Below are 22833 nucleotides of genomic sequence, written 5' to 3' on the forward strand. Positions count from 1 at the left end.
CCCCTAACACTGTATAGCCACCTAAACTAATACCCTGTTTCTTTAAAAAGTTGTATGCAAGTCCCATTACATACAGCTGACAGAGTCTGGGCTAATACACTCTATTTCATTCTGCCTATGGACATGCCTCTCTCTATCATCTTCTCTAAATGTAATTCTTTCTGATCATTGGCCATGGAGTCCTTCAAAGGGTCTGGACCTGTGATAGAATCTGTAGAGTGTGAAAAATGTGTAATTTGTTCTAGTTATGATCCCTCTGGAGGGTAGCAAGACAGAAAGTTATGAAAGATTACATTGTTAGAATAGGCAAAGATTTCTTAAATGGTCACAGAAAGCACTAACTGTAAAATAAAAACATTGATACACTGGATTTCACTGAAAATAGGAATGTTTGTTCATCAAAAGATATCACCAAGACAGTGAAAAAAATTGGGAAATATATACAAAATATAGAAATCTCATAGAGGACTTACATTCAGCATGTAGAATAACTCCTCAAATCAGTAAGAAAATGCCAGAAAGCAGAGTAAGAAAAAATAGGCAAGAATTGGACAGGGACTTCACAGGAAATGACATCCAGATGGCCAGTAATGCATATGAAAAGAATCCCAACATCATTTCTGTTCAGGAAAATGCAAAATAAACCTCCTGTGAGATACCATCAGCCTACTGAAATGGCTAAAAAATAAAAGCCTGACAGTAATAAGTGTTGATAATGATACAAAACAAGTAAAACCCACAGAGTATTGATGAAAGCATAAGTTCATGGACTATTTTAGAAAAAAAAGATTTCGAGATTTCTCCTAAGTCTAACTTATGACTCAACAATTCTATTCCTAGGTTATAATCCAAGAGAAATAAAAATATATGTCCACCAAAAACATGTATGAGAGTATTCACAGCTACTCTATTTATAAATGCCCCAAACTGTAAACAGTTTAAGTGGCACCCAGCAGGGGAATAGACAAATTTTGTCATCAGTCAGTCTGTCAGTTCAGTCGCTCAGTCGTGTCCGACTCTTTGCGACCCCATGAATCGCAGCACGCCAGGCCTTCCTGTCCATCACCAACTCCCAGAGTTTACATACGTTCATACAAATAATATTACACAGCAATAAAAGAGAACAAATTACAATTATACAACATAGTTTATGGTGAACAAGAACCAGATATGAGAGTACATATTTTATTACTCTATTTGTAAGAAATTCACATTCAAGCAAAATTGATCAATGGTGATAAAAACTAGAAGAGTGGTTACTAGGAAGAGTACTGATTGGGAAGTGGACGCAGTGGAACCATCCAGAGTACTGCAAACATTCTGTATCTATTACATAGCTTTTGAGTCTTGATGAGAGAGGTGGATGCTAAAAAATGCCCACCCCAAATAATAACAGGGTTCCTATCACTGGTCCTAGTACCATTATTAATGATATCAGTAGTTGGTTGCTTAATATATGCCCATTGCTTTAATAAATACTTTACAAGCACCTACCCACTTGTTCTTCAAAGCCAGTCCAACAGTGGTACTTCATTATGTTCAGTTTACAAATGAAAAAAATGATGCTTAGAAGTTTGTCAAAGAAGAAAATGTGAGAGTTGGGAGTCCAAGGCACGTCCTCTGGCTGGAGAGCTTGTAGGCCCCGTGCTCTTAATCACTGAGTCATAGAAGTAACAGTTGGTGGTTGTCTTAAAGTCCTGGAAAGCCAAATACCACAGCAGCACGAATCCCTGGGAAGTTTGTCAGTGTTTTCTTAATAATCCTAACTGCACCTGAAAACAAGTAAACATTGAAAACCAAGATTTTTCTACACACCAGGAAGTCTAGACACCTGCTTTTGTATATTTTCTGGAGGTGGAAAAATAGACTGATTGTATGAAATTTATTTCGGCCATTTGGAGAGGTTTTAGTAAAGATGGGTGACGTTTGTGATTCAGTGGTGAGACATAAATGTTTAACACAGGGTCTTCCTCCTCCCCCGCTCGTCCCCTGCGGATGCTTTGAATAATGCAAAGTCTGTTTTAAGCTCTGCTGATTTACTCAAGAAAAGGATCAGCATATTTTGAAATATTGGTCATATGGTCTGGCAGACGGGAGCATTAAAACATGGCAAAACTCAACAAGCTACTTCCTGTCAGCTGCTTCTCAAGACTTCATGGGCTCATAACACTTAATAAAAAAACATGAGCTGTAAATAATAACTGATGTCAACTGCATTTTTCATCGAATGAGCTAGACATTGGGAAGATGGTTTTGTTCTCACTGAGGAATACTTAACCCCCATGTGCATGAGATGTTCATTTCCTGCCCCTTCATTGAGGACCCACTATGTGCTAGATACTTCACTGTTGACTTCATTCATGGAAAATGGTTACTACCCAAACAGCTTTGACCAAAACGCAGTTTCACATGGCTCAGCCTAACGATACTTTATGCTTACTATCTGTGAGGTAGGTTCTCTTAGTATTCCTCGTTCATTAGGCTGTTAGTTCCATGAGGACAGAAACTCATCAGCTGATCCCCTGCAAGTCCTCAGTGTCTAAAACAAGGCCTGGCCCATCATAGGTGTTCATTAATTATCGGGTGGTTGGATGAGGGGATGGAAGGTGGGGGACGTGGATGGGAAGCTAAGGTTGAGGGAGGCCATCCAACAAGGATGTAGCCAAGCCAGGCTTTGAGCCCAGGTCCTGCTGCAAAGTCTCCTATCACCAAGTTAGAGCTGGTTAAAGGGAGAATGTGTCAGTTGCAGGAGTCATTACCAGTGACCTTTCTCTAAAAGTCACCATCTGTCTCCGTGGGCAGAGGGGGAGCCTGGGACACGCAGCCGGCTGCCTTCCCAAACCTTCCCAAGCCCTATATGTCTGGGACACAGGGGCAGAGTGAAGGGCAGTCATGCTAAAAAGCCTCTCACATGCCCTTGCTATTGAAGAACAGGGGCAGGGGAGGATCCAGAGCTCGTACAGAAGGATAGAAGTCACATGGGAGGAGGCGAGAGGACTGAGGTGGAGAGGAGGCCGGGGGGTTGATGTGAAGGCGTGTGGAGCTGTGTCCACATTAGCTGCCTGGCCTCACTGATTAATTGGGAAGGTAGAGCGGCTGCAAGGAGTTGGGGGGACGGGTGGGTGGGTATTAAACCTCGAGGAGGAGGAAGATGGGGAAGCACCTTGGGCAGGAATCGTTTTGTTTTGTGAATAGTTTATGGGGCGTATCAGGAGTCACACAAACGGGCACGGGCTGGAATGTTTTCTGACTTTAAAGTGGAAGCTGCCCACCCGGCCGCAGCGAGTGTGGGAGAGGCAAAGTAGGAAAACACGGAGGCCCCTCTCAGCCCAGCGCGATCTTGTAAAACATGGGTCTTGGGCTGTGCGCGCCAGCAAACACGGCTCCCTTTGCACACCCGACACCACCCTGGGGTTTCCACAACCTCTCTGCTTAGCTCCCTGTGTTCAGGCCGTTCATCTCTGCACCTGGGAAGGGGTCACAGGTGAGCATGGAGCCCGTGGGATGCCCAGCTCCACACCAAGCACTTTCTGTGCTCAGAGCCCCGCAATAGCCGCTGTGGGGCAAAGCAGAGCCTCACCCAGGGGTGGTGGTCTTGCTGGGGATGAAGAACACACAAGGAGCCTCAGAAAGAAATCTTTATTTGTCCACATCAGCTCAGTGCTCTTAACGGCTCCCTCTCCACCCACAAGCGAAGCCACAGGCGCCCCATAAACTGAGCCCCCCATCGCAGGCCTGGGGGAAGCCTCCTTCCTGTCCCCCCACCCCAGGGCACCATCCCTTAGAATGGAGCCCAGGCCTCCGCACTGACCCCGGTGTGGGGAAGTGGTTCGTAGCCCTCACCCACCCAGAGTGCATCCCAGTGCCACCCCTGGGGGTCCCCAGGCCAGGGTCTGAGATCCCCCTGCACCCAGTTTCCCAAACCGGCTGCTGGCTGGAGCCAAGCCAGGGTCTGACCCTGGGCCTCTTGCTTGCCTGGAATGTAAATTCAGAGTTCAGTCAGCAGGCTCATGAGAGGGACGGTTCTGTCACACAAGCGGCATGTGACGTGTGGGGAGACCTCTCACACCGGGCGCTTTTCCAGCCTCTGCCTGGTAGCACGCTGCCCTCGCCTTGTCCATGAGCTCTGAAAATCCGGCTGGTCAAGATGTTCCATCTCAAAGCCACCCTCCATCTCCTGTTAGCTGGTGGAAATTCAAGTCGTTTCTTCCTGATGAGGTTTTCTCTCCGTCTGAGTCAAAAGGATTTCCCCTTTTCAGAAAGGTTGAGAAGTTATTCTGAGGATCAGCTACATTTCCTGGTGTTCCTCCAATCACACCAGCTTCACCCCTAACAGACGGTTCTCTGTCTCAAGGGGACGGGGGTGTATCTACCTGGGAAGACTCGGGTGTCCTCACAGCTCATTCTGGGAGGTTGTTTGCATAAAATCCCTGTAGGAAAGGAATAGTAGGATATCAGTGTAGGTAAGGCATTTGGCCAGGGAATTCATAGATGTATAATCCTGCCTTCTTGCTTCATCAATTTATTTATTCAAAATTAATAAGTAAACGAATGAATAAGTGCATGTGTGTGTGTGTCCCGTCTAGTTCTGTGTGGTAAAACAGCAGCAAAAAAAAACAAAAAAAAGGGCAGAAGTTCTCATGGAGCACACAGCTTTGTGAGGGAAGAGAGGCAATAAACAAGCATACAAATAGAAGAGCATGATCATTTAATATAGGGGCTTCCCTGGCGGCTCAGATGGTAAAGAATCCGCCTGCAATGTGGGAGACCTGGGTTCCATCCCTGGGTTGGGAAGATTCCCTGGAGAAGGGAATGGCAACCCACTCCAGTATTCTGGCCTGGAGAATCGCATGGACTATACAGTCCATGGGATCTCAGAGAGTTGGACACCACTGAGCAACTTTCACTTCACCGTAAGACAATGAAATGGAGTGTGAAGGGCAGCAGTAGGTGGGTGGAAAGTGTGGGTTTGCTAATAACCAACAGGGAGCAAAGCAAGGCAAATCAACCCTACTCTTTGGAATCTCTGGTCTCCAAATTCAATACAGAGTCCTTGAGAGTTAGTCTGCGTTCTGAGAAAAACCCCTAAAGTGGGTCTGTCTAAATGGACAAACGGCAATCTACTGGAAAGGCTAAACCTTGGGACTTATGTTGGCATTTCAGTGAAAGAAACAACACAGGCGCCAGTAACAAAGGGCAGAGGAACTAAATAAGGGAGGGAATGTGGATGTGAAGGTCCTTTTCAACTGGACACCCACTTGTGGAAGCTGAGAAGGATGGGAGAGCTCCAGGTTGGAACTGCGGGACCCCCCCACAGCCACTATCAGGCCCCTTGCTTTGATGGAGAAACCAACCGCTTCCTCCAGAAGCCGACAGACAGATAGAGGCAGGAGGTGCTGTCATATACTCAGCTTTGGAATTGGGGGATGTCGTCAAGTCTCGAGCTATTCCCACCTGTATCCTAATTTAGATAACTGTGGACACAGTCATCCGCTGCAGGCAGTGGGGATTAGAGCAAGCAGTAGATACCTGGGAAGCGTCAGAATCAGTCTTTGGCTTGAGTCAAAGGCATAGTCCTGGGCCTCAGGTGAGGAAGACTGCGAGGCTGGGCCGCTCACAGTTTCTGTGTGTGTTACACAAGTCCATGCCCCCAGCCAGCCAATGTTCTAGAAAGGGCTCAATGGAGATAAGCTGTGACAAACCTTTTAGAGATGAAGCAGGGAGCCCACGCAAAAATAACTGGCAGCACGGCTGTTTTAGGAGGTGAGCAATACTAACGGAGCCTAAAGAAACAGAAGGAAATAAAGGAATGCTGTGACTGAGAGGGAGTGTGTTTTCAAGTTAGGGTGATCTAGGGCTGAGAGGAAATAATCGAAGTATCTCCTCATCGATAGAGTAATGTTACTGACGCAGCCTCTGACTTGACTTTAGCATTTACTAGGTACTAAGTGCTAGTTACCATGCGAAGGGTTTAATGCGCATTACATCATTTAGTGCTCATGGCAGTCCTTGAAGGGAGGTATTGTGACTTTCATGATGTCATGCTTTTCACGACCCAAGGGATCTGGTGACCATTTACACAGGAATCCCTGCAGGATCCGAGGGATTCGAGATTCCCAGACCCTGCCAGACCTACAGAATCGAAATCCCTGAGTGAAGCCTGGAGATCTGCATTTCAAGTGCTCCGTGGCTGGTGTGTAAATGCACACTGGGTTACTTTGTATTGGTTGGAACAGAGGGAGGTTAGCGAGCTCCTAAGCAGCCAAGAGTCCAGCAGTATCATTATTTTTCCTTCCTTTCAGTGGAGCATTTTACTTTAAAAAAATTTTATTGAAGTATAGTTAATGTATAATGTGTTAGCTTCAGGTGTATAGCAAAGTGACTCAGTTACACACACATATATAAATATACATATTTCTTCTTTGTTTACGTTCTCTTCCATTATAGGTTATTACAAGATAATGTAGTTCCCTGTGCTATACAGTAGGTCCTTGTTGGTTATCTATTTTATATATAGTAGTGTGTATGTGTTAATCCCCAAGCTCCTGATTTATCCCTCTCCTCTTTGGTAACCATTCATTTGTTTTCTATGTCTGTGACTCTATTTCTGTTTTTTAAATGTTTTATTTGTAACTTTTTTTTTAGATTCCAAGTATATGCAATATCATATTATGGTTGTCTTCCTCTGGCTTACTTCACTTACTATGATAATCTCTAGGTCCATGCATGTTGCTGCAAAAGGCGTTGTTTCATTCTTTTCATGGCTGAATAGTATTCCATTGTATATATGTAACACATCTTCTTTAGTCATCTGTCAGTGGACCTTTAGGTCGTTTCAATGTTTTGGCTATTGTAAATAGTGCTGCCATGAACACTGGGGTGCATATTCCTTTTAAAATTATGTTTTTCTCCAGATATATGCCCAGGATTGGGATTGTTGGTTTTAAAGTAATCATTTTTCGTTTTTAAAGTAATCTCCATACTGTTCTCCATAGTGGCTGTTACCAATTTACATTCCCACTAACAGGGTTGGGGGCTTCCCAGGAGGCTCAGTGGTAAAGAATCTGCCTGCCAATGCAGGAGACATAGATTCTGTCCCTAGGTTGGGATGATCCCCTGGAGAAGGAAATGACAACCCACTCCAGTATTCTTGCCTGGAAAATTCGATGGACAGAGGAGAGTTGAACATGACTGAGTGCCTAAGCATGCACACACGCAGTAATGTAGGAGGGTTACTTTTTCCCCACACCCTCTTCAGCATTTATTGTTTGTAGACTTGTTAATTATAGCCATTCAGACTGGTGTGTGTGATACCTCATTGTAGTTTTGATTTGCAATTCTCTAATAATTACCAGAGAGCTTCCCTTGTGGCTCAGACAGTGAAGAGTCTGCCTGCCATGCGGGAGACCCAGGTTCGATCCCTGGGTCAGCAAGACGCCCTGGAGAAAGAAATGGCAACCCACTCTGGTATTCTTGCCTGGAAAAAAATAATTACCAATGCTGAGCATCTTTTCCTGTGGCTGCTGGCCATTGGTATGTCTTCTTTGGAGAACTGTCTCCTTAGATCATCTAGTCATTTGTTGATTGGTTTGTTTGATTTGATATTGAGCTGTATGAGTTGTTTATATGTTTCAAAAAAGTCTTTCATAAAATTCAACACCCATTTGTGATTAAAAAAAAAAAATACCTTTCAGAAAGTTGGTATAGGAGGCACCTACCTCAGCAGCATTATTAAATTAAAAAAAAAAAAAAAGCACTTCCAGAAAAGATGAGACCTGAGACCTGACTTTGGAGATGCTGAAAGGATCCCGTGCACACAACAGTGCTAATGGTGTGTATCTGGAAGGGACTGAAGTATACAAAGGCTGTCTCTCCCACTTTCCCTGGAGGCTGGACACTGCACACTAGACTCAGGAGGGAGGAAGGAATGTAAGTGTGTCCAGATGAAAGCAGAAGACACAGATTTCTCAGAACTAAGGTCCTAAACTCAACAGGGTTTAGCCTTGGGGAGCAGGAGACAGGGGGATGGTGATGGAGCCGGGGCCGCAGGGGGCCAGCCCTGAAGGTTGCCCCGATCCTCTTGTAACCCTACAAGGGCTGAGGGCAAAATCCATCATATAAGGGTGAAGCAACACCTTTTTTCACAGAAAGAAAGGCCCAAATGTTTTCTGTGCTCCTGAGGAATTTTTCTGAGAAAGCAAGCTCCCAGAAGGGCCTTCCCAGTTTCCAACATCTTCCTCTTCCCAGGCTCCCGTGCTAGCGGGGTCTCAGCCCTCACTCCACCTCTGTGAGCCTTGTACAGGGTCCTTTGTGCCACTGACTTCATCAAAGAGCCCAGCCTCCATGGTGTGAAAGCAGGAGGTGGTCGGGGTGACGAGGGAGGGGCTTTCATCTTCCTACAGAGGGGCTGCCTGTGCCCAGCCCTCACTTGCCTTCCTGGGGGCTTTGGAGAGCATAGTGGCCCATTGTGGGGAGGGTCCCCCATCACCCAGCCCCCAGAAGCCAGAAGTGTTAGGTTCCTGCGCATGGACACTGTGGGACATGGGGACAGACTCTTCGAAGGCCTCGCGACCCCCACAAGAGGTTGGAGGGCTGAGAGTGGCAGGGCAGGTCCCTTTGTGGAGGCAGGAGGAAGCCGGACCCTCAGACCCACACCCTGCCCTGGGAACACTGGGGCTCTTTCCTGTCTCACCAAGTTTGGAGGGCATGTCCCAGTTTAGAAGAGAGACCGTTGGGCCAGGGACAGATATTTATACCTGGCTAGGGTGAGATCGGACACAATGTGGAGCTGTTCGGGCCAGAGCACTTCAGCTGCATGCTAATGCATGGACCCACGCACACCCAGGCACACTCACTCACGTTCCCAGCTCTCCTGGCACAGAGTGCATCGTGCCCCAGACAGCTCCACCGAGGCTGAGTGAACACGAGGAGCGCTGCCTTATAAACCAGACCGATGCTCAGCGTGCGGATGAGCGTGAGCACGGTCACCTGGCAGAGACCAAGGCTTGGCAGGGATGTCTGGTGGATCAGCCCAGGTCAGGAGCAAGCAGGTTTGCCCAGGGGTGGCCCTGGCCCCTGGGTGACCACACTGCAGCTGTCATGCGCCAGCCGAGGAGAATCTTGAGCGCTCCCCAAGTGACTCTGCCGGAATGCCTCAGCCCATAAACGAGCTCAAATACCTGTCCACTCGGACTCACTCAATTCTCTGGTGCAATGCAGAGTGCTGTATCTTTGTAGATACACATTCTTCATTGTATAGGGTGCTTTACATCTGCCCTAAGAGGCTGAAACTGTCCTTAAAAAAGTGTGAGAGACAGAGAGAGAAACACAGAGAAACGGGGTGGGAGGGAAGAGTAGAGAGCCAGAGCGGGAAACAGAGGCCAAAACAGACAGGAGGACGGACACCAGGCTTTCCGGAAGAGGCTCACACGCTGCCAGACCCAGCACAGCAAATCCAAGCCTACCTCAGCGTGTCCAAGGAGAGCAGCTCGTGTGGTCACCACAGAAACAAGGCTGTACACAGTGGCGCTAATCCTCTCCCCGCAGCACACCTGCAACTTGTCCACAGCGGGCGGTGTTTGGTTTTGCACTCCCGCCCCCAACAAGCATTTGAATTAATATAAACATTTCTCAGCCGGTCCTTAATGGCAACAGCAGCAGTGTGGTGGGAGGGCCCTCCTCAGACAAAGACTGGCACAGTGCCCCCTTTGCGTCATCCTTCTTGAGGGGACAGGGACGGCGGCAAGAGCTCGGAAGTGGGTTCTGGGGTGGTCCCTCACTTCATCAGTGGCCTGGACTTGTGACAGGTTGGGGCAGGGGACAGGGCTGTGTTTGGTGACTCTGTGAGTCTGTAACACACGCGAGGCGAGCTTCGGAGTGATGGAAATCTGAGGACTGCCAGAAAGAGCCTTGCTTTGGCCAAAAGCGATGCATTCAGATGACAGTGGGAAAGGCGGCCACGAGGGGGGCTGTGGGGGTTGTGGGCTCTGGGCAGAGTTGGTGGAGGAGCAGAGAGAAAACCCAGGAGGAAAGCACAAGTTTCCATCAGCAGGAATGGGGAGGAAAACTCAGCCTTGGAAAATACAAACCTAGTGATCCCCAGCTCAGGCGTTTTTGCTGTCGCTGGTATAGGGAGAGAAACACTCCATGCCCAGGAGAGAAGTGTCAGAGATAAGACTGGGCACCGAAATGTCTGTCTCTGATGCTGAAGCTGGCTGACCCCCGCCCCCCACAGCTGAACCCCTTCCTTCTACACATGTTCTAATTTTTTCTTACAGTCAACTCATCAGTGGTGTCATGGACTTCCTCTCAAGTAGAGATTCTTTTCACAAACAAATTTTTATAGATACACTTTTAAGAATAAAAAGGTCAGGGAACAGCATAAAAGGGTCAAATAGTCAAACTGTGGTCAGCCCCTATAATTTTAGTAAAAACGTACTGAGGAATTGGGAAGATAGGATGGAAATATGTTTACTCCATGCAAGGGTTTTTGAGAAGGTGGCAGCCAACCCAGGTTTCCTGTAGGAAGTATGCTGTGTGTCAGCCCTAAAGGATGACTTCCCTTTACATAGTCAAGGAGTAAGGGGGTGGATGTAGTCTTCATGTGGTCATGGGGAGATGATGCAGCCAGAGGCTCAGAGGTTGGGAAGGATATAGTATGTGGATGGAGCTGAGAGAAGTCCAGCAGAGAGATAGTTACTGGGAAGGGCCAGCGGTGACAGCTATGCACAGACCAGGTTATCAAGGGGCCTATCAGCCGTCAGAAGGTGTCTGGGCCTGGTTCTAAGAGAAGGAAGCCACTTTTTCACCTTCACTGGTGGGATGGAGGCAAGGATTCTCCAACTGGGCTGTGTGAGTGGCCTTGTTGTGAAGGTTGCAAAACTAAAAAAAAAAAAGGTGAGATTATTTAAAAATCATGGTCTTCTTTGCTCTTTGTCCACTGGCTTTTGAGAGAGAGATACTTCAGGCCAAAGAGAAACGGACCAGTTGTGGGCAGGGCTGCTAGGTTACTGGTATTTTTGCCCCATTTCATTTTTTAAAACACTGTTGGAGAGGGAAAGGACTTATGCAGGAGGGGAGGAATGGGTCCCTGTGTGTTCCGTTTGAAATCCACCTTGTGTAATAACGCAGAATACCCACTAGGCATAGGCGGAAGATGTGTTTGATCAATTGAATGATTGGAGGCATGGCTCATGGTCAGCCAGGCAGGCTCTGTGCCATCTTACTTTAGGAGGTTCCGAGAGAGAGCCATGCTGAGCTTGATGCCTTTGATGATTTATTTCTTAATTTCTTCTCTCTCATTGCCTCTACTGACTCAGATCCAGGGGGAGCTCGTGGTGGGGAGTGAGGACTGTGTCAAAGCACGTGTCTCACCATTAACAAGCCCAGGACCCAGAGTGGTGAATTATAGCTCAAAATCCAGAGGCCAAGATACCGGGATTGCAATCTCAGCATTATCCCTTCCAAACTAAGTGACCTTGGCTCATCAACTTCACCTCCTAGTATTCAGCAACTTCATCTGCAGAGTGCAGGTCATTGTCTTGCTCCTTCAAAGAGACACAGAGTGAAGGCTGAGTCTGATTGTCCAGGACGTGCTTTGCGGGCGCCCAGCTCAGTGATTACTATTAGTAGTGCAGTTAGTGTGCTAAGTTGTTTCAGTCATGTCCAACTCTGCAATCCCATGGCCTGCAGCCCACCAGGCTCTGCTGTCCATGGGATTCTCCAGGCAAGAACCCTGGAGTGGGTTCCTTCCTCTCTCTGGGGGGTCTTTCCAACCCAGGGATCGAGCCAGCGTCTCTTACATCTCCTGCATTGGTAGGTGGGTTCTTTACCAATAGTGCCGCCTGCTGTTAGTATTATTTTAAGTCTTCCTAAGGCCAAGGAGACCTGCATTTATTAATAAATAGGACTTCGCTGGTAGCTCAGTCAGCAAAGAATCTGCCCACAACATGGGAGACCTGGGTTCAATCCCTGGGTTGGGAAGAACCCATGGAGGAGGGTATGGCAACCTACTCCAGTACTCTCGCCTGGAGAATCACCATGGACAGAGGAACCTGGCAGGCTACAGTCCATCAGGTGGCAAAGAGTCGGACACAACTGAGCGACTAAGCACAGATGCTTGGCTATGGCATAAGCAAACCCCCTGATAGCACACGTTTTGCCTATACAATGCCACGAGAATTGGGGAAGTAAAACCACACCATACGCCAGTCACTTTAGCCATCAGTGCTATTGAAAGGGGTGAGGGTGCCAAAGACTGAGTTAAGGTTTACTTCCTAAGTGGCAGCCGTGGTATTTGGGGACAACATGTGATAAAAAGAGTTGTGTGAAGGAGTAGCCCACGTGAGCCATCTTTTCACAAATCCTGGGCTGCCAGGTGCCACAGTGAGGGACAGAAAAAAATGAGCCACACAGGGAGTTGGGGAAGCTATCTTCCCAAACCCATAAGGTCCTTTCCCCACCTCTCCACGCCCAGTGAGATGGTGATGGTGCTGGGAGCGCCATGCGTGATGTGTGTCGCAAGGTATAAAGATAAGATGTTCAGAGGCTGTGATTTTCTGGGTGTTTGTGGTGTGTGCAGATGAGAGCTGCGGAGAAACTGAAATCATGATGCAGTGCACGTAAGGGCCAGGGCCCTTGAACTGCGCTGAGACACAGTGCCGGGGGAGGGGAGGGAATTGTGCAGTCGTGTTTGGATGCCAGCAGCACCTGCAGGTCACGCGTCTAGATTAGCAAAGGAGAACCATGCCCTGTGTGCTCTTTGGTGTCATGGCTTTTCTGTTTGAAAATACACTTCAGAGAACCTTACACATGAATAAATGTGCAACTGTCTGGGACTTCCCTGGTGGTCCAGTGGTTAAGACTCTGTTTCCAATGCGAGGAGCACAGGTTCAATCCTCGGTCAGGAACTGAAGTCCCAGTGCTATGCTGTGTGACCAAAAAACGTTTCTTTTCTTTCTTCTTTTTTTAAACAAATGTGCAACTGTCTCCTAATTTTAGAGCCACATAAGATTCTTTTGTAGGGTGCAAATACCTTTTGCTTAAATGTCCATCATTATCTACTACTTCCGTCAGGATGGGGCTAAATAACCCTACAGTAACAAACGGCTCCCAAACCCTAGTTGGTTTTATGATAGTCAGCAGTGGGCATTCATTAGAGATGGTGACATTTTACCCATTTACCCTCCAGAGAGATTAGACCAGTTTAGAAGCCCAGGGGTGATGCAGGAAAACTGCCCACCTGCCCCACCCCGACTCCTGTGCTTGAGGAAAGACCAGGACCAGAGCAGATCAATAAAAAGCATGGCCTTGGCAGAGTCATTTGGTGGACGCCCCTTCCTCTTCACCCTTCGCCTGCTGTCCTGGCTTCTTCCCACCCACAGAATCCTAGACATTCTTTAAAGAAAGCTTGTGTGCAGACACTGATCTGCTTATTAATTATGTCATGTTGTGTTCATTCCAAACCCTCTTACTCGAGAAGGATGATTCCCAGGAAGCCTGTCTTCCTGGCAGAAGGCAGGCTCTCCAACTCATTTCTCCCCACCGCACAAATATGTGCTTCTTCCGGCCAACAAGACTTTTATTTTCATCCCTTTGTCATTAGCTCTGTGCACAACTATGAGTGGGAAAGATGAAGAAGGGGAAGGGGGAAAAATTATAGAACATTCTTCAGAAGGCACTTCCTTTTTATTTTGAAGTTTTAATCACCACTGATGACCTTCATCTCCAAGAAATGGCCTCCGTTCCAAGAAGAGATGCTCCAAGCTTCCTTTGACCTGTACCTGGCTGTGAGATAAGACAAAATTCAGGACCTAGACTCCTGAAGAGCTGTAAGAAAATATTTCACCAGCAGTTAGCATCTGTTCATACAAGAGTTGAGGATGCCCCAGCCTCAGTGACATCTTCCAAGAACCAGATAGACACAGGCTCATATTCCCGGTGCTCATGACACCTGCTATCCTCCACTCAGCTTCTTCCAGTCACTGCTGAAGGTCCTCCTTGGTAGACCTGTCAGGAAGCCCACTCCCAAGACTTGCCCCCACCCTCCCTCAGGCTGGCTTTGACCTTCCTCTTTAGTCTCAGTGAGTAGGTTTGAATCCCTGTTTATCAGAAGCCAGGGAGCACAGACTCAGGAAGTCTAGAGTTCTAATCCCAGCTGTTCTGCTTCCTAATGGTGAACGCAATGGGTTATTCTTTCTGAATCACACACTGTGAAGCATGGGTGACAGCATTTCTCCTGTTGAGTTGTTATACAGATTAAGTGAAGCAATGATGCAAAACTCACACAGTCCCTGATACATAGCGAAGCACTGAATCATTACCACAATGTCTTACATTCTGTTTTCAACATCTTTACTCTAAGCCTCATCACCTTGCCCCCAAATTAGTATAACTGACCCCTATTGGCTTCCCCTTCTTTGACGTTCACGTTTTGAATTCCACGGTGAACATTTGGTGTGGAGAGATCTGTCAGGCACTCACTCATTCATCCATCCAATTACTCGGCTTTGTCTTATGGGAACCCATCTAGTCTACTGGTTAATATTGACACCTGGCAGATCTAACTGGGTGTCTTGGACTGGTTATCTAATGTACAACCCTGGGAAAGTTACTAGCTTCCATTGCCTCATCTATATAATGGTAATAAGATCTCCCCCACCAGAAAGTGGTTCTAAAATTTCAGTTAGTATAAAATCCATGTGGAAAGCCTGCTTAAATGAAGATCTGGGGCACAGCCCAGGTAAACATACATGTGATCAATTCTCCATGTGATCCACCTATCGTGACTTGAGAAGCTGGCAATGAAGATGGATAGATACTTCCTGTCAAGGACTTAGTCCAGTGCGTTGCACATAGTGGGTACTCTTATTAATTATAGCATCCATCAGACCTTTAGACCAATCATAAAATGTTTTGAGCCCCTCTTACGTGCCAGGCATAGAATATATCAATAACCTGGAGAAAATGCAATCCAGCCATTGAGTCTAAAAGAGCATCAGAGGTTACACAAACATTCTAAGCATTATTTTAAAAAATAATAATAATATGGAGCGTGCCCCGCGCTGCACCAGCCCAGGTGGGATGCATGAGACAAGTGCTCAGGCCTGGTGCACTGGGAGGACCCAGAGGAATCGGGTGGAGAGGGAGGTGGGAGGGGGGATCGGGATGGGGAATACGTGTAACTCTATGGCTGATTCATGTCAATGTATGACAAAACCCACTGAAATGTTGTGAAGTAATTAGCCTCCAACTAATAAAAAAATTAAAAATAATAATAATAATAATAATAATAATAATAAAGAAAAGAAACATAGGGCATTCTAAATCATTGGGAAAATAGTTCAGACTTTAGTCTCCCCACTTTGCCTCTCACCCCAAGCTTTTGAGATCCACTTCCTGCCCCATGCACGCATTGCTCTGCCAGAGCCAGTTCATACCAGCCAGTTCAATCAGCTAGGGAGAGCTGATTGTTAAGTTTTCAAGAGTTTTGTGAGTCAAGTGACTTCCCACTGGTGACTTGAAATTGCCCTTGCTGGAAGTATTTACTCCATGGAAATCCAGAAACAAATCAGGACTCTTCCCCCATCTGCAAGATGTTGAAACATTCACTCGCACACCAGGGCACACGGGTCTTCTTACCACCCCCCTTCCCACCCCACCATTCTTTGCCTGCTTCCCACACTCCTTGTACTGGTTTGACCCCTACCCCCACCTCCTGATCCAGTTGACTGTCTCAGAACCACCCAGATGAAATCTCATGCCATGTTTAGATTTTTTTTCCCTGGGAGAGTGGTTGAATGCCAGGTTACCAATCCTGCTGGCAGGGACGCTAGTCTTCGTAATGAATTCCACCTGCTGGGCACACCCTCTGCTTCTTGGTGGATAAAAGAAGCAGATTTCCCTTCAAGTAACAATGACATCTGATGGAGTTTTTCTTGTTATCCCTACCCACCTCCAGCACAGCATTGCTTTCTGGGGTCACATTGACAGAACAAGATGTTTCGAAGAGTCCCTTCCATGGGGTGGGGGGACTCAGGTGCTACCGCCAGCCAGGTATCTCGCTGTGCCCTGGGATGGAGGAGAGCCCGACCCTGGCAGGTCCCTGCAGGAAGTCCCCTAATCAGGTCACATCTTGGCCCCACTCTGAGAAATTCTTTTCTCTTGTACAGAACATTCTCTCCACCCCAGACTCTCTCTGATAGAAACGCAAAAGAAGAAATGCCAGGCCATAGAATTTAAACAGAAGGGCTTTAGACAATTTATCTCACACTTCAGCAACTTTGCAGTTTATATTTGTAAACCTCACTTATTTACTTGTCCTGTTTTTGTTAAAGTAAACTCATTTGGAGCCACCACATAAAAGGGTTTTGTTTACATGGCCTCTGCTTTCAGTTTGGATTCCTGGTTTGTCTATTAACATGAGCACCCTCCCCTTTTTTTCCCAAAGAATAAAAAAAAATTTAAAATTCTGAGCCTCCCAGACAGGAGTAACAGGCCCAAGATTTTGTTCAGAAGGCTCAGAGCATGGCACGAGAAGGGAGGAGGCGGAGAAGGAATTTGAGTCTTCACAAATCAGTCTGGCCCGAGTACCCGAGTTTGGGGCTTGGGGCTTGCCAAAGCTTTCTGGCCTGGAAACCATGGTCAAGTTCTGTCAGGATGGAGCTGAGAGCTTGTAACTTGAGTTGTCTCACAGGAGAATTCCCAGGGTCTCACTGCCACCCTGTTCACCCGAGGCCCTCAGCATCAGCACTTCATCACGGGACTGTGGGACATCTCTCCACCCGCTCGTCACGCAGAGAGATGGTCTTAATACCTGCAGAGAAAGCAAAGGAAGGCTGATCGGCATCCTGTCATCTACTCCTATGTCTCTTGGGGGTTGTGTGTGTGTCTTTAGGGGATCTTTCTAGAGCACGGGGGGCAGAAGTTATTGCCATGGAATTTATTCACTTAACAATGGTGGGCAACTGGGAAAACACTGATTTTTCTCCTCCATCACCTCAGCTTCATTCATGTTTCTAGGTGGTGGGAAGAAACCTTACCTCCTAGCAAAGGGATTAAGCAAAAGAGATTCAAGAACCATAAGAACTTGATCACATGCCTTGTTTAAAAATTTGAGACTCCCCTGTAGACTCTGTTTTGGGGCACCCTTTCCCCAGTATCTGCTTTCCCACCTCTGGTTAAGCACAACTCACAGATGTGGACCTATATGTGAAAGAGCCTAGGAAAGCGGCTGCATTGTAAGCAGCCTCTTGAGGAGAGAGAGCTCATAGGCAACAGTCAGTAGGGGAATTATGAAAGCATCATGAAACTGCTCTATGGAATATCATGGGACAGTTACAATGGATTAGCTATGTTGGAATATCCTGAAGGTAAGGGTCTGGGATACATGGTCCAGTTAAAAAGCTTATGTGTAACACAATGTCATTTATGTTATATTGAAAAAAAAAAAAAAAAAGAAAGGTTCCATTTCAAAGGCACTATGTGGAGTGAACAAAAACAATCTCAGAGGGTCAAATACTGTATGATTGCATTTAATATAATTTATAATTCCATTTGTATAATTCTGTCTCCAAATGACAGAATTATAGATATAGAGAAAAGATTAGTGGTTGGCAGAAGTTTGGGAATGGTAGAGGGGGAGGTGGAGGTAGGACCATATAAAAGAGTAACTGATGGAATAATTGGAATAATTTATTGAAGAAATAATTCTGTATCTTGACTGTGGTTGCAGACACACAAATCTGCATGTGATAAAATGGCACAGAACTATATACCTGCTTTGTACCAATGTCATTTCCTGGTTTGTTGTATAGTTATATAAGATGTAACTGCTGGAGGACGCTGAGTGGAACTGGGTATAAGCCTCGAAACAATACCATACATTTCCACAAAACTGTGTGTAAGCAAGCCTCACTTACAAACAAAAAACTAAAATGATATTTGCCATTGTGGTTGCTGTTGTCACTTTGCCAGAAGGGGAGTATTTGAGATTAGGGATTGGTCAGAGAATGCTTAGTCTTTTCTGTAATGTTAGAATATTTTTCCAACCAATACACATTTGTGTACTATTTATATAATTTAAAAATGCATTGTTAACTTTTTAGAGTCAGCCAAAATCAACAAGTATTGATTGAACATTACATGGTTGTAACAGTGTAAAGCCAGATACAATCTCTGCTCTCATTTGGGTGGCGGGGGGAGCATGGTCCAGCCATTCAAACCGCCATTAAATAGATGGTCACACATATGGTGGTTGCCAGAACCATGAGTGGTGAGAATGTGGAGTGGAAAACCTCGGATTCGTCTTTGTAGCCTCCACAAGCACCCTGTACCCAGTATATTCACTCAGTCACACACCAAATGTTCACTGTGCCTTTCTTGACTTACCCCGAGGAGATGGGGAAGAGTAGTATTGAGCTCCCTGCCTCAGTTACAAAAAGTGCAGCCAAGAGGCTGACCAATAACAACTCAAGGCAATGGATCCTATCAGGACATATTTGCTCTAGTTGAAATGGGACTTGGGCGTTTCACACAGTGGGCTGTTCACCCAGACTCTGCATCATGAATAGTGCCCCCTACCCCACACGGGAAGTTGCGTGAGCCTGTGGTTCTTAACTGAGGGGTCTGAGTCCCGCTGACTCCTTTCCATCTTGCTGCAGCACCCCAGCTCACGGCCCCACCTCGCAGACCCCCTCACAGGGGTGTCGTTTTGCCTGTTCACCATTCCTTTCTCCATCTCCTGAACTCAGCAGTTTGATTGGGGAGAAACCATCTTGTTTTCTCTTTCAATTGTACATAATTTCATGTAGACAGACTTCCCACCAAGGCTCTGGGAGTGGGATCATCAGACTCAGTGAGAGATTCAACTCCAAAATCTTTGTGAGAATTACTGAAAAGAGGCCTTGTTTCCACAGGAGCTGGTGTAAGCCTGAGGCCACTGGCAGTCATCTTGTGGAATCCAGATGGAGTCAATGGGAACATATCAGAGGTGAGAGAAAATCTGAGTCCTAAAGCTATCTTTTGAGCTCTTGGAAAACCGTTGAGCTGGGTTTCTATAGTTTGAAAACTGCTAGGGAGAAGAAGGATCTTTGAACAGCAGAATGGTCGTGCTAAAAGACATATGTGTGCTTAACCTCTCCAAGGAGCCAGTTCACTTTTTACCACCAGTGGATCCTTTTAATCCTCTATTGCTACCTTATTTTCATAGATTATGGGTACCAGAAAAAAATATATATTATTAATCAGGACATTGTTTCTCAGTTTTATTGAACACAGTGGTAATAGTTAGCATGTCTGAGGCTCTGTCATAAATACCGTAGACTTGAGTGTGAATCTTAACCTGCCTTCCTCACTCTGTAGTGGGGCACTTAAGCTGAGCAACCTCACTTCTCTGAATCTCCTGTCCTCATCTGTAAGATGAGATGTGAATATTACCCACTTCATAGGGCTGTTGTGTGGAATAGTTAAGAGAATACATAGGAAGTGCTTGGAAAGGTGTGAGAACTGGTAGCTATTAATTAGTATTAAAATTATCAGTATCATGAAGTCTGATCTTCACTGTACTTCTGCATGTTGTGTTGTTATTCTCACCTTGTAGAGGAGAAAGGTGAGCCTCAGACTCACTTGCTTGGCTTGTGATAGGGTCAAGGGTGGAACCCAGGGGTCCTTGTACTGTAAGTCCATCCTTTCTCACCTTACCCATTGCCCCAGTCATGCACATACACACACATCACAGCAATTAGAGAGCAGCATCAACTTTATATAATACGTATTCTCCAAGTATTTACTGAGTACTTTTTCGGTTCCAGGCATTATTCTAGACACTCGGTGATGCTAATTAGCCTATTATTACCAGTTAGCCTGTTTGGTATTAGGTTGGGCAACCAATAGTTTCTCTTTTTTTCCCTTCCATTCTTTTTCAGATGTTTTTCCCATGTAGGTATTACAGAATATTGAGTAGTGTTCCCTGTGCTATACAGTAGCTCCTTGTTGGTTATCTATTTTATACATAGAAGTGTGTATGTGTTAATCCCAAGCTCCTACTTTATCCTTCCCCACCACATTTGCTTTTTGGTAACCATGAGTTTGTTTCTGATTGTATGGGTCTCTTTCTGTTTCGTGAAGAAGTTCATTTGTATGATATTTTAGATGCCACATATGAGTGATACCATGTGATATTTGTCTTTTTCTGTCTGGATTACTTCACTTAGTGTGATAATCTGCAGGTCCACCCATGTTGCTGCAAATGGAAGCATTTCACTTTTTATATGACTGAGTAGTATTCCATTGCGTGTCTGTGTCTTCGTGCATTCACCCGTTGATGGACATTTAGGTAGCTCCCATAGCTTGGCTATCGTAAATAGTGGTGAAATGAACATGGGGTGCATGTGCTTTGTCTTGTTTGTTTATCTGGCTGTGCTGGGTCTTAGTTGCAGCATGCAGAATCTGTAGTTGTGGCATGTGGGATCTAGTTTCCTGACCAGGTATCAAACCCTGGGCCCCCTGCTTTGGGAGTGCAGAGTCTTAGCCACTGTGACTTATGGTTTTCACTGGATACATGCCCAAGAGTGGGATTGCTAGATCATATGGTAACTGTTTTTAGCTTTTTAAGGAGCTTCCATAGCGTTCTTCTTAGAGGCTATACCAATTTACATTCCTATCAATAATGCAGGAGGTTCCCTTCTTTCCACATCCTCTCCAGTGTTTATTGTTTGTAGACTTTTTGTTTGTTTGTAGACTTTTTGATGATGACCATTCTGACTGGTGTGAGGTGATGCCTCATTGTAGTTTTGATCTGCATTTCTCTAATAATGAGTGGTGTGAGCCTCAGTTTCTGATGGAGTTTTCGAAAAATACTTAAAATAGCTCAAAATACTTAACTACTTAAAATAGCTCTTTTTAAACATAAGGACTTGAGCACATGCTCATTTATTTCCATGCCCTCTTTCCCCACCAAACCCTTTCACAATGGCAGTCAAAGATCCAAAGTCATAAACCTGCAGAAGCACTAGAGCAAGGTGTCTAACGAGGGCGACTAAGTGATGTGAACAGAGTTGAGCAGCATGACTTTCCAGTTGAGAGGCTCCATCAGGTGTCCACATCAGTAAGCGAGAAAAGGCTAGGGCTGAGGCTCTCAGAAGGACGCGACAGTTGTCAGAGAAGAAAAGAATGGCTCAGATTACAAAGAGAGACACATCAAGTGGCAAATACTAGTAGACCAGAATACCAACTGATTTATTTTAATCAAAATTTGAGAGCAAAACGAGAGGAAAGCAGTTTTAGGAAGTCCGATGAGCCCATTTCATCCTCACTAAATTGGTGATAACATGTTAGAATGTGGATTAAAGGAATTTATGTTTATTAAGCAGCACCCAAGGCAAGAAGTGGGCAGTAACGCAGTGAACGAGGAGCTTGTCTCATTACGGATGAGGACCCACCTTGGTCAGGACATGGCTCTCACAGCAGCCTGCTCCTCTTTGGACAGGACCCAGGACTCCATGTGTGCGTCAGAGTGACTCAGAAATCTCCTGGATGGAATTAGAAGCTAGTTCTCCAAAGCTTTCAGTGCCTCCCTCCCACGGAAGGTAGCAGACCTCGGGTTGGGCTCAGGTGAAAAATCCGATTGTGCAAGCTTGCCTCATCCCTCAGATGTCTCACCGCCCATGACCTTCATGGGGAGGTTACCGGGAAGACCTGCAGGGCTTCAAGGCCCTCAGGAACCATTTTTCACAAATCATGGCTTGAGATGGACAAACAGAGGCTCTCGACCTTGGCGTGATCATCAGCAACTTATTCTTCACCCCCAACCAAAACCTCTTGCCCCACAGTGACCCCACATCAGCTTGTGCCGTCCACCCCTGTCTCCAGTGCTGTCAAGAGAGCTTTGCCTAGAGTGATTCGGGCCCTCTGAACAGCTGGCCAGCTGCCTGCCTCTCTTTCTCTCAGTTCACCTTCCACACTCGACACCAGCTTTCATTCCCAAAACACAGATGTGATCTTAATATTCGCAGGCCCAGGAACCCTCTAAGGCTGCCCTTTGCAAAGTCAATAAAATGGCAGCTTTCCAGCCTGCCGTGTTTGCCTCGCTGCCTGCCTCCTGACATCCTTAGTGCAGCCAGACTCCCCCAAGCACCTCCTGCCCACGCCCACCCCAAACCCACCCCAGAGCCATCCCCTCTGCCTGCAGGGTCTTTTCCTCATATCCTGTGGTTGCCATCCTCCTACGTGTGCACCCCTCATGCTTCCTCAGAGTCCAGGCTTAGTGTCACTTGGCTGCGAATGTCTCTCTCCATGGAGACCAACAAGGAAGAAGGACCACAGTGCATTTAAGCCTGAATTCCTTGGAACTCTCAGCTCAGAGGTGAGCATCCAGTACCAGTACAGGGATGAGGGGTCAAGCGGTCAGGTCTGAGCTGTGATGATAAAATCCTGAGCGCTGAGGTGCCCTTCCCTCTGGCCTGCAGGACGTGGTGTGTTCTTCATTAGTCAAGGTTTCACTGTGGGCAAGATGCTCAATTAATCAAACATGCATTAATCTGCTTTTGGTCACATTGTCCCACTTGTAGTTAAAATTTTGTCCTATTTCTTTCTAGTAGAAAAATGAGTACCATCATGCCCCACTGAGTATCAGGAGCAGCAGTCAGCAAGAGAGGAGACTTAGGGAATCGGCAGGTCCTTGAACACAGATCTGGGGCCCTTATTCATTTTGAACTAGTGGTAACTCTGGTAATGGACCACATTTGGGGTGTGTTTCTCCACCACCCTTGCCAACATCACCACCTTGCTCACCCTGTAGCTGACACTGAGCACCCTCATGGAGGAAGTGTGGGGCTC

At 46.3% G+C, this 22833-nt stretch overlaps 2 long non-coding RNA genes across 2 annotated transcripts in view; one reads left to right on the forward strand and one right to left on the reverse strand.

Annotated features, from left to right (window-relative positions):
* LOC122424424 overlaps positions 1 to 22833 on the forward strand; it is a 277726-nt gene that overhangs the window by 121114 nt on the left and 133779 nt on the right. Inside the window, exon 22 of the long non-coding RNA XR_006264410.1 lies at positions 18915 to 18988. This is a non-coding gene — a long non-coding RNA (uncharacterized LOC122424424). The remainder of the gene's footprint in view (positions 1 to 18914; positions 18989 to 22833) is intronic.
* Positions 3663 to 9601, reverse strand: LOC122424426. The gene is made up of 3 exons (XR_006264412.1): positions 9465 to 9601; positions 4374 to 4430; positions 3663 to 4251 (listed from the first exon to the last, which is right to left on the reverse strand). It is a non-coding gene; the product is annotated as an uncharacterized LOC122424426 (long non-coding RNA).

Source organism: Cervus canadensis, chromosome 22 (genome assembly GCF_019320065.1).
Source record: "Cervus canadensis isolate Bull #8, Minnesota chromosome 22, ASM1932006v1, whole genome shotgun sequence".
NCBI classification, from domain to species: domain Eukaryota; kingdom Metazoa; phylum Chordata; class Mammalia; order Artiodactyla; family Cervidae; genus Cervus; species Cervus canadensis.